This window comes from Heterocephalus glaber, unplaced genomic scaffold (assembly GCF_053883595.1).
Source record: "Heterocephalus glaber isolate CG9 unplaced genomic scaffold, H.glaber_assembly_v1.0 deba00001745, whole genome shotgun sequence".
Lineage (NCBI taxonomy): Eukaryota > Metazoa > Chordata > Mammalia > Rodentia > Bathyergidae > Heterocephalus > Heterocephalus glaber.
Genome location: NW_028258451.1, coordinates 2,175,112 through 2,188,369, shown reverse-complemented (window position 1 = coordinate 2,188,369; position 13,258 = coordinate 2,175,112). Strand labels below are relative to the sequence as shown.

The window sequence follows — 13,258 nt, the reverse complement described above, 5'->3', positions numbered from 1 at the left end:
AATGAAGGGTTAGATGGTTCATTTTATCCTCAGACCTTTTTTATAACATTTCTTATGTGTGCAACACAGATATAAGAATTCAAGAAAGCAGCAAAACTGAAGGTTCATCCCTTTCCTGGTGGACATAAGATCAATGTGAGCAAACATGGTAGGAATGTGCTGGGAAGGCAAGTGACCAAGGCTGAGGATGTGACAGGAGGTGGCAGCTGGGACAGGTGAGGAGCGTTTTCCTAGGACACTGTGATGTCTGGACAGACCCCTGCCCATCCCGTGAGGACCCCCTGTCCAGGAGCAGGGTCCTGAGACAGCACTCAGAGCACTGGTGACACAGGACAGTGGCCCTTGGCCCGTGGCCTCATGACCTCTCCCCACCCTGACTGGAGGTTGAAATGAGGCCGGGAGGTCACTGTTAACCGGCTGACATCGCTTTGTCAAGAGAGGCGTGCTGCTGATCTAAAGGAAAATTCACTGTACTGTAGAGAAAACAGCAGGTACACCTCACCGGAACAGTCGGGGGCGGGGGGACAGGTCACACACACTCCTTTCAGTCACATATTTTTGTTCAGAATCGAGAAATGACTTTGTTACTAATGGTTCAGACATCGCCTGGGTATGGCTCCCTCCACGCTCCTTCTGTGAGGCCGGAGGGCGCAGCCAGAGCCTGATGAGTTAGTTCTGTTTCCCAGGGAACAGTGAGAAGTCTGTGTTTTATCCTCCAGGTTATGGGATGGCTTTGTAGGTTCCCATGAGAACAGTTGCTTTTGTGTGTTTGTGGTACTGGGCATTGAACCCAGGGCCTTTGCTGCACTGAGCTATATCTCATGCCCCCTTCTTCGGTTTAATTTTGAGACAGGGTCTTGCAAAATTGCTGAGCTGCCCCAGCTGCCTCTGAACTTGCCATCCCATCTGAGCCTCCCAGAGTGTGGGGATCACAGGCATGTGCCACTGTGCCCTGCTCAATCGCATCATCTTAATGACAGCATCAAAACCTAAGAGCAGTTGTGCATTTTCAGGGGCAGGTGGGAGAGGTTAGGGGCCTGTTGCCTGTGGCTATGGATTGGGGGTGAGCTGATGTTCGAGCCTGAATGAAGGGGCACGGCACGTGTTGACAACACACAGAGGAGAAAGTTCTGGACCCAGGGAGAGCTGTGGCCGGTGACCAGCACCCAGTGCAGTGCTGGCTTCTACAAACTGAGTTCGGTCCCACTGCAGCGGGCCTTTCAATTGTGTGCCATCTGTGGCTCTCTTTGCTCAGGGGGCCTGAGGTGTCTGTGCCATGCAGAGGTTTATGCTGAGCTGCATGGCACTCAAGGGGTTGGTAATGACAGTGTCACAGGTTAGCTCTAAAATGTCCCCAAACCCTCATGTGTTCAGATATGGGAAGAGACCATGAGGACTCCCAATTTCATGGGACAAATCCATGGATGTGACCATAATCTGAAGGCATTATTGGGGGGAAATGGAAACATGGGAGGTGGACCATAGTTGAAGGGAGTGGTCATGGGGATGACCTTGAGAACATTATCTTGTCACCTGCCCCTTTCTCTGGTGTTTGCCCTCTCTCCTCTCTGCTTCCTGATTGCTATGAGGTGAGCAGCTTTCCTCCACCAGGCACAGGCCTAATACAATGGAGCCAGCCAACCATGGACTGAGCCCTTTGAAACCGTGAGCCTTCCTCTTTGAGTTATGTCAGATATTTTGTCACAGTGAGGGAACACTGACTAACACAGGTAGTTATCTCTGGGCAGGAGACCAGAACTGGAGAATGGAGGTAAAGGGAGAAATTCTACTTCAAAAGGAGGAAGCTTAGAAACCTCCTCCCCTTAGAGTCTCTTAGAAACAACAATTAATCAACTACTGTTTTACAAATGTTCGAACAGCAGGACGTTCCACTTCTGTACCTTTTGCTTGCTTTACTAGTTCTATCCCATAGGGGGGCCTGGAAACTGCTGGCCTCAAAGGTGTATAAAATATATTAAACTCCCCCCAGTCGAGGCTTGATTCCGATGCTCGGCTCGGGTCCCAGCCGGTAATAAACTCCTGTGTGGCTTTAATATCGGTCTCTGGTTGGTTCTCTCTCACGGGGTGTAACACCCTGGCTTCTCAGTCTCCCCCCACACACACTTTTTGCAACAGGTTCTCACTTTGTAGGCCCAGGCTGGCCTCAAACTCTCGGTGATCCTATATTTCAGCCTTCTGAGTTCACCTAAAGGGCAGGCAGGTGGGTCATTCAGCAGCAATATGGAGTCTGTCTTGCTAACTAGGGTCCTTCATTCCCCACTGGTTCTTGTAACTTAATCAAATCTTTGATTTCTGTATTTATTCTTCAGATTTTTCCTCTAAAACATCTTCTAAAACCTCATAATTTTGTCTCAACACCATCAATTTAACTGTATCAACCCTCTGTCTAACATATTTAGTCAGAGCAGTTATAATGTAAGGTCCCATGAGCAAAGGCAGAAGTAAGATAACTAAGGGGCCTGCTACAGCAGAAAGTAGGGTAGTTAACCATGGGGACCAGTCAAATAGATTTTGAAACCAATTTGGATCCTTTTGTTGAGCATATTTAGTCTTTAAATTTTCCCTGACCATAACTAAGGTATCTCTAATGACACCAGACTGATGAGCATAGAAGCAACAGGTTTTTTTGTTTTTTTTTAGGGCTACACATAACCCTTTTTGTTTCATGAACAGGAGGTCATGTCCCCTTTGATTTTGCAGGACCATCTTAGCTAGGGAATCAACCTGGTTTTTTAATCTGGAGATCGAGTCTTTCAGTTGACCCAAATCTCTGGCTACTTGGTGGCTTAGGCCTTTAAAATTTGTGTCCTGAAGGATCAGGGAGGAAGTTCCAATAGCCACTGACCCGGCTATTCCTAATCCCACCAGAATGGGCACTAAAATGGGGGCAGCCCGTTTACTCCTATAGTATTCAGTGGTTAATCCCAGATGTTCGCGGCCCCCTTTTTTATTGTAATACAAGACTTGTGGAACAACATACATGGTGACACAAAATAAAGTGGCAGATTGGGTAGCCAAGACTGATTTGGGAATGTTTTTAGTCAAGTCCTCAGTGCAAGCAAACCAAGCATATCAGGACCAGGTCTCCTGGCTTGAAACCATGGGGCTGGAACATTGCAAAGGGTTTTTCTCAAACCTGTTGTATTGTAGCCTGGATCTCACTCTGAAGAATCTGTAAGGCTTGAAGAGACTGAAGTAAAGAGACACAAGAACTCTCTGTTATCTGTTCAACGTTTAACTTAGGGAGGAGTGGCGGCGGCCTCCCATACAGGATTTCAAAAGGGGTAAACTTGTCACATATGGGGTACATCTAACGCTTAACAAGGCTAGAGGAAGCAGATCGGGCCACCTACCACCACTTTCTAGAACATATTCAGTCAGGGTTTCTTTCGGGGTCCTAGCTATCCTTTTTACTTGCCCTGAACTTTGTGGGTGATAGGCACAGTGTAACTTCCAATCGATATGTAGTGCCCTTGCCAACAATTTGTATATCTGTGCTGTGCCGTGAAGGCAGGCCCATTGTCAGACCCCAGGTAATGAGGGATGCCAAATCGGGGAAATATCTCCTGGAGCAAAACCTTAGTCACTATGTTGGCTGATTCTCCATGAGTGGGGAAAGCTTCTACCCAACCTGAGTAGGTGCCAACCAATACCAGTAAATATTTGAACCTACTGTTGGATTTTATTTAGGTAAAATCAAGTTCCCAGTTCCTCTGGCTCTCTTCCCCATAGTCAATGACCTTCACTCCTTGGTCTTGCCTTGGCGTTTACCTGTGCACACACCTGACCCCTGGAACTGATGTCTGGACCATAGAGGTCAGTCCTGGGATTGAAAACTTACAGCTCATTAGTCTTTTTAACTTTGATTCTCCCAGGTGAGTTAAGTGATGTAACTGATGAACAAGTTGTCGCCCCAGGGCTCGGGGGATACAAATTCGTTCACATTTGTCCCTTTCCACCAGCCTGAGTCCAGTTTTGTAGCCCCTCGCTTCTGGTTTTCCTCTTCATCTTCTGGGGTATATGTGGGCCTTTCTGGCAGGCAGCCAAAGGGTCGGATGGGCACAGTGTCTATTGGCCCCACTGGTTCTCTGGCCGCTCCTCGGGCCGCATCATGGGCCTCTCGGTTACCGCAGGCCTCAAAGCTGTCTCTTTTTTGGTGGCTTTTGTAATGAATAATGGCCAATGCCCTGGGTTCCCAAATTGCCTCCAATAAGGCCAAAATTTTTTTTTTGATAGTTTTCCCTTCTGATGCCAATAACCCTGTCTGTCTGTAGATGTCACCATGCACATGGGCAGTGGGAATGCACGTCGGCCATCAGTGTAGATGTTGACAGCCTTGTCTCGACCTAACCTCAGGGCTTGAGTTAAGGCTGTTAGTTCAGCCCTCTGCGTTGAAGCCCCCCAGCTTAATGCCTGTGTCCAGTGCACCTGTCCTCCTGGACTGACTACAGCCGCCCCCACGTACCTGACTCCATCTTCCACGAAGCTGTTTCCATCGGTGAAGAAGGTCTCATCTGGGCTTTGTGGGGGAACATCAGTCAGATCTGGGCGGTTGGTGGTGGAAGTTGTCAGAGTGTCCAGACAGTCATGGAGGGGCATGCATACGAGTCAGAGTCCAGCAGTAAGGTGGCCGGATTGAGGGTCATTTCTCAGGCGAATTTGATGCATGGAGCATCCAGCAACAGGCCCTGGTACTGAGTCAGGTGAGCACTGGACAGCCATTGTTCTGGGGCTCCTCTCAGCAATGTTTCCACCGCATGGGGTGCGGTGATGATCAGGTTCTGTCCCAGGCTGAGCTTATCTGCCTCCTTGACCAGGAGGGCAATGCCTGCAACTGCTCTCAAACAGGTAGGCCATCCACTTGCCACAGGATCAAGTCTTTTAGACAGGTAGGCCACAGGTCTGTTCCAAGGCCCTAATGCCCGAGCTAGCACTCCTTTGGCTGTGCCCCCTCGTTCAGCCACAAAGAACTGAAAGGGCTTGGTGACATCAGGTAGGGCCAGGGCTGGTGCTGACACTAAGGCTTTCTTTAAAGCCAAAAAGGCGGCTTTCTCTTTTTCTGTCTGGAGGGGCTGTCTCTTGTGCCTGGAGTGCAATAGTGACTTTCCCCAGTTTTTTGGCTAGGACTTCCTTGGGGGCATCATGGTTATCATAAACTTTTTGGGCTATGCTCAGGAGTTCAGTCCTATTCTTTCCCTCAAATACCTCCAATTTCTGTAATTTTTTTAATGCCTGGGGCTGACTGGGAAACAAAGGCCAGATTTAAAGCTGCTGCACTTTCAGGAGCCTCTGGGTCAATAGGAGAGAAAACTCTATAGGCTTCCAAGAGTCTCTCTAAAAATGCAACCAGAGACTCCATTTTTCCCTGGTGAACCTCACTTACCTTACTCAAATTAGTGGGCTTTCTGGCCGCTGCCTGGAGTCCCCCTAATAAGTGCTGGTGGTAGGTCCCCAGCCTCCTCTTACCGTCATCATCATTGGGGTCCCATTCGGGGTGTCACGATGGAACTACTGTTTCAGCCTTGGCTGAATGCCCCGGAGTTCCAGGAGTGATGCCAGGGTTTGGCCCCAGGGCCTCTTTGACTGTCTGTTGATAAATGCGGTCCGCTCCTCAGTGGTGAACAGGATCTGTAAAAGCTGTTGGCAGTCATCCCAGGCTGGCTGATGGGTATGAAAAACAGACTCAAGAAGAGATAAATGCCTGAGGTTTTTCAGAGAAAGGGGGATTCTGATGTTTCCAATTGTAAAGATCACTAGTTGTAAAAGGGACATAAATCAATCCTCCCTTGGGCTCTGTCTGTTTTAAAGGAAAAAGGGAGGAGGAAGATGGGGCTGATGGACCGTAGTCCTGTCCCGATCGAGTGCCAAAGGTCAATCGGGACCTGTGGGGCCCCGACACCCATGACCACATTTCAAACCTTTCCTCCTACCTACCCACAGTGCACTAAGAATTGTTCAATTCTTACCTCTAGAGGCTTTCCTGATAAACTCTTGCGGGTCGGTTGATTGGCGATAGAGCCCAACTAGGACAGGTCTACCCGGAGCCCCAGAATACCGTCAGGGTGGCCTCTCCTTCCGCAGACCGGTGTCCAGAGGGGCCAAACACCGCCAATGTCTGATCCTGGTCTCTCCTAAAAAGAAACAAAGGCTCCAAGATAATAAGCTCCAGAGCAGCTGGCCATCTCACTGGAGCCTCCAAGAATGTTACCCCCAGTGAGAGAGAACCAACCAGAGACCGACATTAAATCCACACAGGAGTTTATTACCAGCCGGGACCCGAGCTGAGCATCGGACTCGAGTCCCAACTGGGGGAGATTAACATATTTTATACACCTTTGAGGCCAGCAGTTTCTAGGCCCCCCTATGGCATAGAAGTAGCAAAGCAAGCAAAAGGTACAGAAGCGGAACATCCTGATGTTACAACATTTGTAAAACAATGTAATGACACCCTGTCTCAAATAAAAGTTTTAAAAAGGGCTCAGGATGTAGTTCAGTGGGAGAGCCCTTGTCTAACAGGCCAAGGCCCTTGGTACAATCCCCAATACCAGATAGATAGATAGATTATAAATAAATTGATGATATAGATGATGGATGATATAGATGATATATAGATAGATGATAAATAGGTGATAAACAGATAGATTATTGATATAGATGATAGATATGTGATAGATATATCAGATGATAGATAACAGACAGATAACAGAACCCATGTGAGGTCTGTGGGAGCAGGCTGGTGATGCTATGGAAATCTTCAGTGCTCACCTACACCTATTTCACTAATGGCCTCTGAGGTTTCCTTTACACGCCCGTCAGCACTTACTGACGAGGGAGGATCCACATCTATACTTTCTGTATAGAAAGTCCTTGGCTCTTGATAAAGCTACCCTTGGTTCATAGCTGTTTTCCCAGGGCTCAAAGTGAGCAGGCACCTTTGGGACTGGTGTGTTCAGGAAGGGCTCTTCAGGGTGGGCGAGAGCCCGAGATACAGCCAATCCTGTGTGGTAGAAAAGACAGGGCGTGTTGTTTTCCACAGGGGCTCCAGCAGAGTGCAGCGGTCGCAGAGTCGGAGAGATTCGATGTGCAGACCAACACTCGAGACCTGGGGAAGGCAGTGATTTGTCCCAGCCCTCTGCCTAAAATGACATTGTCGGAGCTCTGTCGTCTGAGTGGATTCTGTGCAAGCCACGCCCTTGGCCCTAACAGGGCTACCGGGGGAAAACTGAGCCAAGTCTGTGCACCTTGCTTCAGGCCCCAGAGCTGGTAACGGGCAGAGCTTGGGAAACTGAGGCCTGGAGAAGATAAAAGCTCTACTGTTAGGAAAAGGGGAAAGAACCAGAGGTATGAGCTTAACGGGAGACGTTTATTTCAGAGTAAGCCTGAGAGGGCCCACCTGGCGTTAGAGACCAGACCGGCTACTCCTGCACTGGCTAGGGTCCTTTATAGGGTCACAGGCATAAAGGGGGCGGGCTGTGAAAGGAAAAGGTCACAATGGGGCTTGCAAGGGGCAGAGAGAGTTCACTGAAGAGTTGTGGCTACCGGCCAAGGACAAGGTTTGCGAACGCACAGGGAGTTGCAGTTACTTGTCATGCGCAAGACTGAATAACGAAGGTTAATGGACTGTAGCTATGGTTACTGGGCCCTATCAAGCCGTGATTATACATTTCTAGCAGGTACGCAAGCACGGGGTGGGGGGGCTTCAACGTGATCTCCGCTCAGCTCAGAACGAGGGCGCTCGGATTCCTTCACTTACCAACCTCAGGATGGGGATGCAGAGCTGGCTGTTGGGCTCAGATCCCTCGACCTTTTCAAATTTGCTCTGTCCACCCAAGGGAACGAAGTCGCAGGCAGGTGACGCGGAGCTGTTACCATGGAGCCCGGGAAGCCACCTCCCAGAGGACCTGTTTTAGCCTTGCGAAAGGTCCCGCAACACGCATGCACCACACCGTGCCGTCCAAGGAAGACTGTGAGACCTTTCCACCAATCGGGATCCTGCATCCGGCCTGGCCCCGCCTCGATCTCCAGACTTCCGGTATCTCGCTGTCTCCAAGGCAACCCGTGGTGAAGGAAGGTCTTGGAGAGTTCTGGGTATTGTAATGTCTAGAAAGCAGTGAGCCAAGAGGCACGTTTGTCATTAAAAAAGGAGCTTTTGATAAAAACGCCTCGGGTTGACAGCACTTGTTAAACACTCTCCGAGTCCAGTCGTTCGCCGCGGAAGCTGGGGGAGGGGCGCGCAGAGGCTTGTGGGAATGACGGGCCGGCGCGGAGGCTGCCTCGCTCCTGGGCTTGGAGCGGGTGGTAGGGATCGTCACCATCACTTGGGGCCGTTTCCGAGCGCGTGGTGGTCACCACGGTAACACCGCTCACCCGCCCTGTGCGTGGTGACGTCACTCGCGTAGCCCCTGCCCCGGGAACCGTTCCCGCCCAGCCCTTCTGTCCCTGGCACAGCTGTTCCCAGTGGAGACCGCCGCCCAGCTGTGTGAAGACCCTCCGGTTCCGGACAGAAGAGCGAGCCCTGGGCCCTGCTCCGGCCCAACTCGGGCAGAAAGCCTAGGGCTCTGAGCCCATCTCTGCCCTGATAGAATACTCGTAGCCATAGCAACAGTAGGACTACAGTGGGGATACTCGTAGCCATAGCAACAGTAGGAAGGACAAGTCCCCACTCTCTGTAACGCCCACAGCCACTCTGACAGACATATGCTGTTCACTGTATCACTGAGGTGGTGACAGAAGTGCTATTCCCTAAGGCCCTTGCCTTGCCTCCATTTTTTTTTTCTTTTTTTGGTGCCGAGGATCGAACTTGAGACCTTGCGCTTGCGAGGCAGGCGCGGTGCCACTGAGCTAAATCCCCAGCCCACCTCCATTTTTTTCCACAGAATGTTTTGTTTTGGAAATGTAAGCTTCTGTTGCTGGGCTTCTGCCCAATGTAACAAAATGGTTTGTGACTGAACTGGGTGACCTTTCAGGAATGTTCTGTTAAACTCTGCCCTTTCACAAGAAGGTTCTGATAAGGGCCGGGGATTTAGCTCAGTGGTTCTGGTGCCTGCCTCACAAGCGCAAGATCCTGAGTTCAATCTCTGGTCCCAAGAAAAAAAGGAAAGAAGTTGTTAAGCTCCACCCCCTCTTAGGACTGTAATTTGGGGCCCCCCCTTCACTGAGCATGCTCACAAGGCATGTGTTTCAGGAATGTTCTGCAACTCCGCCTCTTTACTTCAGGAACGTTCTGTAACTCCGCCCCCTTGCTTCATTGAGCACACTTGCCTACCCTGTAGATCCATCCCTATGTGAGGAGGCTCTGGCTTCTGCTAGAGCACTCAGACTCCTCTGAGCCTGCTGGGGGCTCGCCAGGGTAATAAAAGCTTATTTATCTCCACCTCTTCAACTGACCATCAGATTCTTGACTCTTTAAATAATGAGAGCTGTGACCCAGAGCTGCCACACTGAGCTGTAAGGCTCAGCCATGCCTCAGAGTTGTGGCACTGGGCTGCAACCCTCAACCCTTGGCTGTAGCACCGAGCTGCTTCGCTCTGCTGCAACAGTCGTAGAGAAGGAATACAAAATGGGTAGAAAGGAAACCCAGGAATCACACAGTGGTCCTTATTCAGGCTCCTTTCCTTCCAGACCATCACACCTCAAATTCCTCAGGAATACTGAAAGTCCATAAATGGGCTTAAGAAAATAAAGAGCAGAAATGTGATCCTAAGATGAAGGCGCAGGTTGAGGGAATCCAAGGAATGTTTAAATTACTGTCTTTAAACAAAAACAAAACCCTGGGTCCATCCCTGCAGAAGGGGCAGTGCCCTTCCAGGGAATGGGCCGCATTTTCCTGGGTTTCCACCCTCTGAAGAGAAGCACAAAGGGTCCCAGTTCCACAAATAAAGGCACCTGTCTTGAGGCCTGCACTGTATTTCTTGGAGTGGGTACTTTTCAATCTCTGCCTGATAAACCCTTCCTGTTCCTCTGACTGGCCAGTCCTGAAAAGTCTTTTTCTGCGGTGGGAAACAGCGAGCCTGCAAACTTGTTCAGTGCATGAAGTGGCTTAGGTCCCTTCTCTTAGCTTCAGGAGCTTCCTCAGACCCTGCCTGGTGACATTCACATCCCTGTTGTACAGAGCAGGAATGGAGACGTGAAGGAGTAAAATAAGTGGCACCGAAAAACAGAGTTTCTTTGAAACGTGGAACTCTACTGTTGGAGTGACTTTACACTTACAGAAAGGCTGCAGTAACACTACCAAAGTCTGTGCATCCCTCGCCCCTCCTCTGCTGTTAGTGTCTTCTACATTCAGAGCTCGCTCTTTACACTGGCACTGATGCTGGTGCAGTGCTGCTAATCCCAGACTTGGCTCACATTCAGCGGGCTCCTCTGACATCCTGGCTGTGTGCCCCATGCCCAACACTGGGTGGCAGCTAGTTGCTGTCTCCCCAGTGCCCTCTGAGCCACAGCGGTGACCTTGACCATCCTGAGGAGGGCCTGGAAACTGCCTGTCTGCCTTGGAGTTTGTGTGATGCTTTTCCTGGGTTATGAGTAGGAAGTGATTTTTTATTTAATTTCAATAAAATTTCAAAATTGAAATTTGATTCAATTGTTGGATGACATATAAGCATATCTGAAACAAATATGTGAATATATGCTTCTGCCTTCAGTAGTAAATTTTCTGAAATGTAATTGCAGGTCAATGATTTTTTTTTTCCTTTGGGGTGCTAGGGACCAGAGCCAGGTCCTCTCACATGCCAGGAAAGTTCTGTGTCGCTGAGCTACACCCTCAGCCCCGGGGATCAGTGACTTTTAGTGAAAATTTAGCACTTGAATTGGGATGCACCACAAGTGAAAAATACCAGACTTCAAAGGATACAAAAAGTATGGCCGACCTCATTATATTGTTTATTGCATACTGAATCGAGAATATTTTGGATATATTGTGTTAAAGTGTGTTATTCAAATTGATTTCACCTGTTTCTTTGTACTTTTTACTATGGCTCCTAGAAAGTTTAAAAGTGCTTTGCTCATGTTAGACTTTTCTGGCCCTAGCTGACAATGTAAGACCAACCTGGAGCGTGCCTGTCTCACTCTGTGTTGGGCTACTGTAGCAGAAGACGGAAGCCTGGGGGATTGAGAACAGGAGTGTGCTCTCTCACAGCTCTGGAGCCAGTGTGAGCTGCCTGCACCTCCCCTCCTGGAGAAGGCAAGAGGGCCAGAGAGAAGTGAGCCCGTCCCACCAGCCTTTTTTTTTAATAGTGGCATCCATCCATCAGGAGGGCAGAGCCTTCATGACCAAAACCCTTTCGGGGAGCTCACTTGCCAACCCTGCTCCACTGGGGCTCAAGTTTCTGCACATGAATTGGGGGACACATCAGACCACACCAGCGCCAGGCGTTGTGCTTGAGCGGTATTCTCTCATGGGCGAAGTACAATCATACACTTTTCCCCACTGAACCCAGGGACCACTGAGGTACACCCCCACCCTTTTATTTATTTATCTTGAGGTGATGTCTCTCTTTGTTGCCCAGGATGCCTCACACTTGGGATCCTGCAGCCTGAGCCTCCAGGGTGGCTGGGATTACAGGTGTGCACACCACGTCTGTCTCAACCTCCGCTTCTAAGCAATCCCTAGGGTAAGAGATGTTCCCTGGCCCCTCTGCAGTGGGTGCTCACTGCACATGGGGCTCAGTGCACGACAAAGCAAGCACGTTGCTCTGCATTTGGCCTGTGTACCTGTAAGGGTCAGAGGAATGGACGTCACTGGAGACCCCTGCAGTGAGTCCCAGCCTCCTGTGAGCCACCACAGCACTGGCTAGAGGTTAAAGAATAGATGGGACGAGACTTACAGTGAAGCTGAGTCTTGGGTCCTGGTCAGTGCAGCTGATGGCAGCAAAGACAAAGGCCCCCAAGCACATCCAGTATTTACTGGATACAATCGTGGGAAGGAGTAGGGAGCTAGGGAGCTGTGAAGGCATCCAGTGAATTCCTGCGGAACACCTGGCATGATGGCGCCAGGCAGGGCTGTCAGGGAATTGGCACTGCTTCTCTTGCTAGGGTAGAAGAAACCTGCACTGGGACCAGGTGCAATTAGCCAGTGACCCAGAAAGTCGGTGAGAAGCCATAGTTCAGGGAAAGGATTTTAACTGGGGTCACACTGACCTCAGCTGTATGTAACTCAGCAGGGCCCTGCCACTTCACAGACAAGGATTTAGGCCTCGGTGACAGCCACAACAAAGGAGCAGTACTAGCCCAACTCTGCTAGCTGACATCTCTGTTTGAGCCACACAGAGCTTCAGCCCGACTCCTGACATAAACAGTATAGCTGAATAGGGAAGGCAAGAAGCAGGTGCCACTCATAGCCCGCTAGTACTGGCCGGGGATGGCTCCTACATATGCCTTTACACATTCAGCTGTGTGATTTCCAAGACTTAGTTGTCTTTATTTATTCCAAAACTTTTCAAGGTGGTAGCATTTCCTTCAATTATATAATGCAATTAAATAGAACATAAATCAGGAATATATGAGGGCAGATGTAAAGAATTGTTTCTATCAAAACATTGAATTGAGAAAGATGTGATAAAGACCAATTGTTAGCACAGCAAAAATGTGTTATATTCAGATTGGCAAGGCAGCTATATATGACTTTTTCTGTTTTTTATTGTTGGAAGGTTCTGTGGTCAAATTGCTCTGTGAGATTTACTGTCCCTTCTAAGGGACATCCTGGAAGCTGTCTCACACCAAAAACCTCACCTTGTGCTTATATCAAAAGATTGGTGGGCCAGAGATTTAGCTCAGTGGTTCCACTGCCTGCCTTGCAAGCACAAGGTCCTGAGTTCGATCCCCGGTACCAAAAAAACAAAAAAGCTTCCTCAAAAGATTGGCAAATGGGCGTACACTTATATAATTTGAAGCAAAATAATTAAAGTATTTCAATTAGATGATCCAACCAAATATTGGTTCTGATCATGATAACAGGACTTTTACTCCACTATTAACACCCCTTCTTTGCAGATGATAAAATAAGGCTTTAAGAGACAATGCCTTCGCCCACCAGGCCAAATGTCTAGTAGGAGAAGGCATGGGTTTGAAGCCCATCCACAGAGCCCTCAGCCAGGATACGGGCCCCATCCACTGTCATCAAGAATCAAGCAGGGCCCGGGGATTTAGCTCAGTGGCTCCACTGGGTGCATCACAAGCACAAGATCCTGAGTTCCATCCCCAGTATCCCCCCCAAAAAAAGAATCAAGCTGGCTGGGAC

The 13,258-nt window shown here is 49.3% G+C and overlaps 2 long non-coding RNA genes across 4 annotated transcripts; one reads left to right on the top strand and one right to left on the bottom strand.

Annotated features, from left to right (window-relative positions):
• Positions 1-3,042: 3,042 nt before the first annotated feature.
• LOC101720278 (uncharacterized) lies at positions 3,043-7,956 on the bottom strand. 3 transcript variants are annotated; one of them, XR_001182446.3, is made up of 4 exons: positions 7,775-7,956; positions 5,988-6,152; positions 5,488-5,682; positions 3,043-3,211 (listed from the first exon to the last, which is right to left on the bottom strand). It is a non-coding gene; the product is annotated as an uncharacterized LOC101720278 (long non-coding RNA). The 3 variants fall into 3 exon arrangements; XR_001182444.3 differs by having other exon boundaries at positions 5,488-5,658; XR_001182445.3 differs by having other exon boundaries at positions 5,488-5,649.
• Positions 7,083-8,787, top strand: LOC147821296 (uncharacterized). Its single transcript, XR_015447350.1, has 2 exons — positions 7,083-7,694; positions 7,854-8,787. It is a non-coding gene; the product is annotated as an uncharacterized LOC147821296 (long non-coding RNA).
• The last annotated feature ends 4,471 nt before the right edge of the window (positions 8,788-13,258 follow it).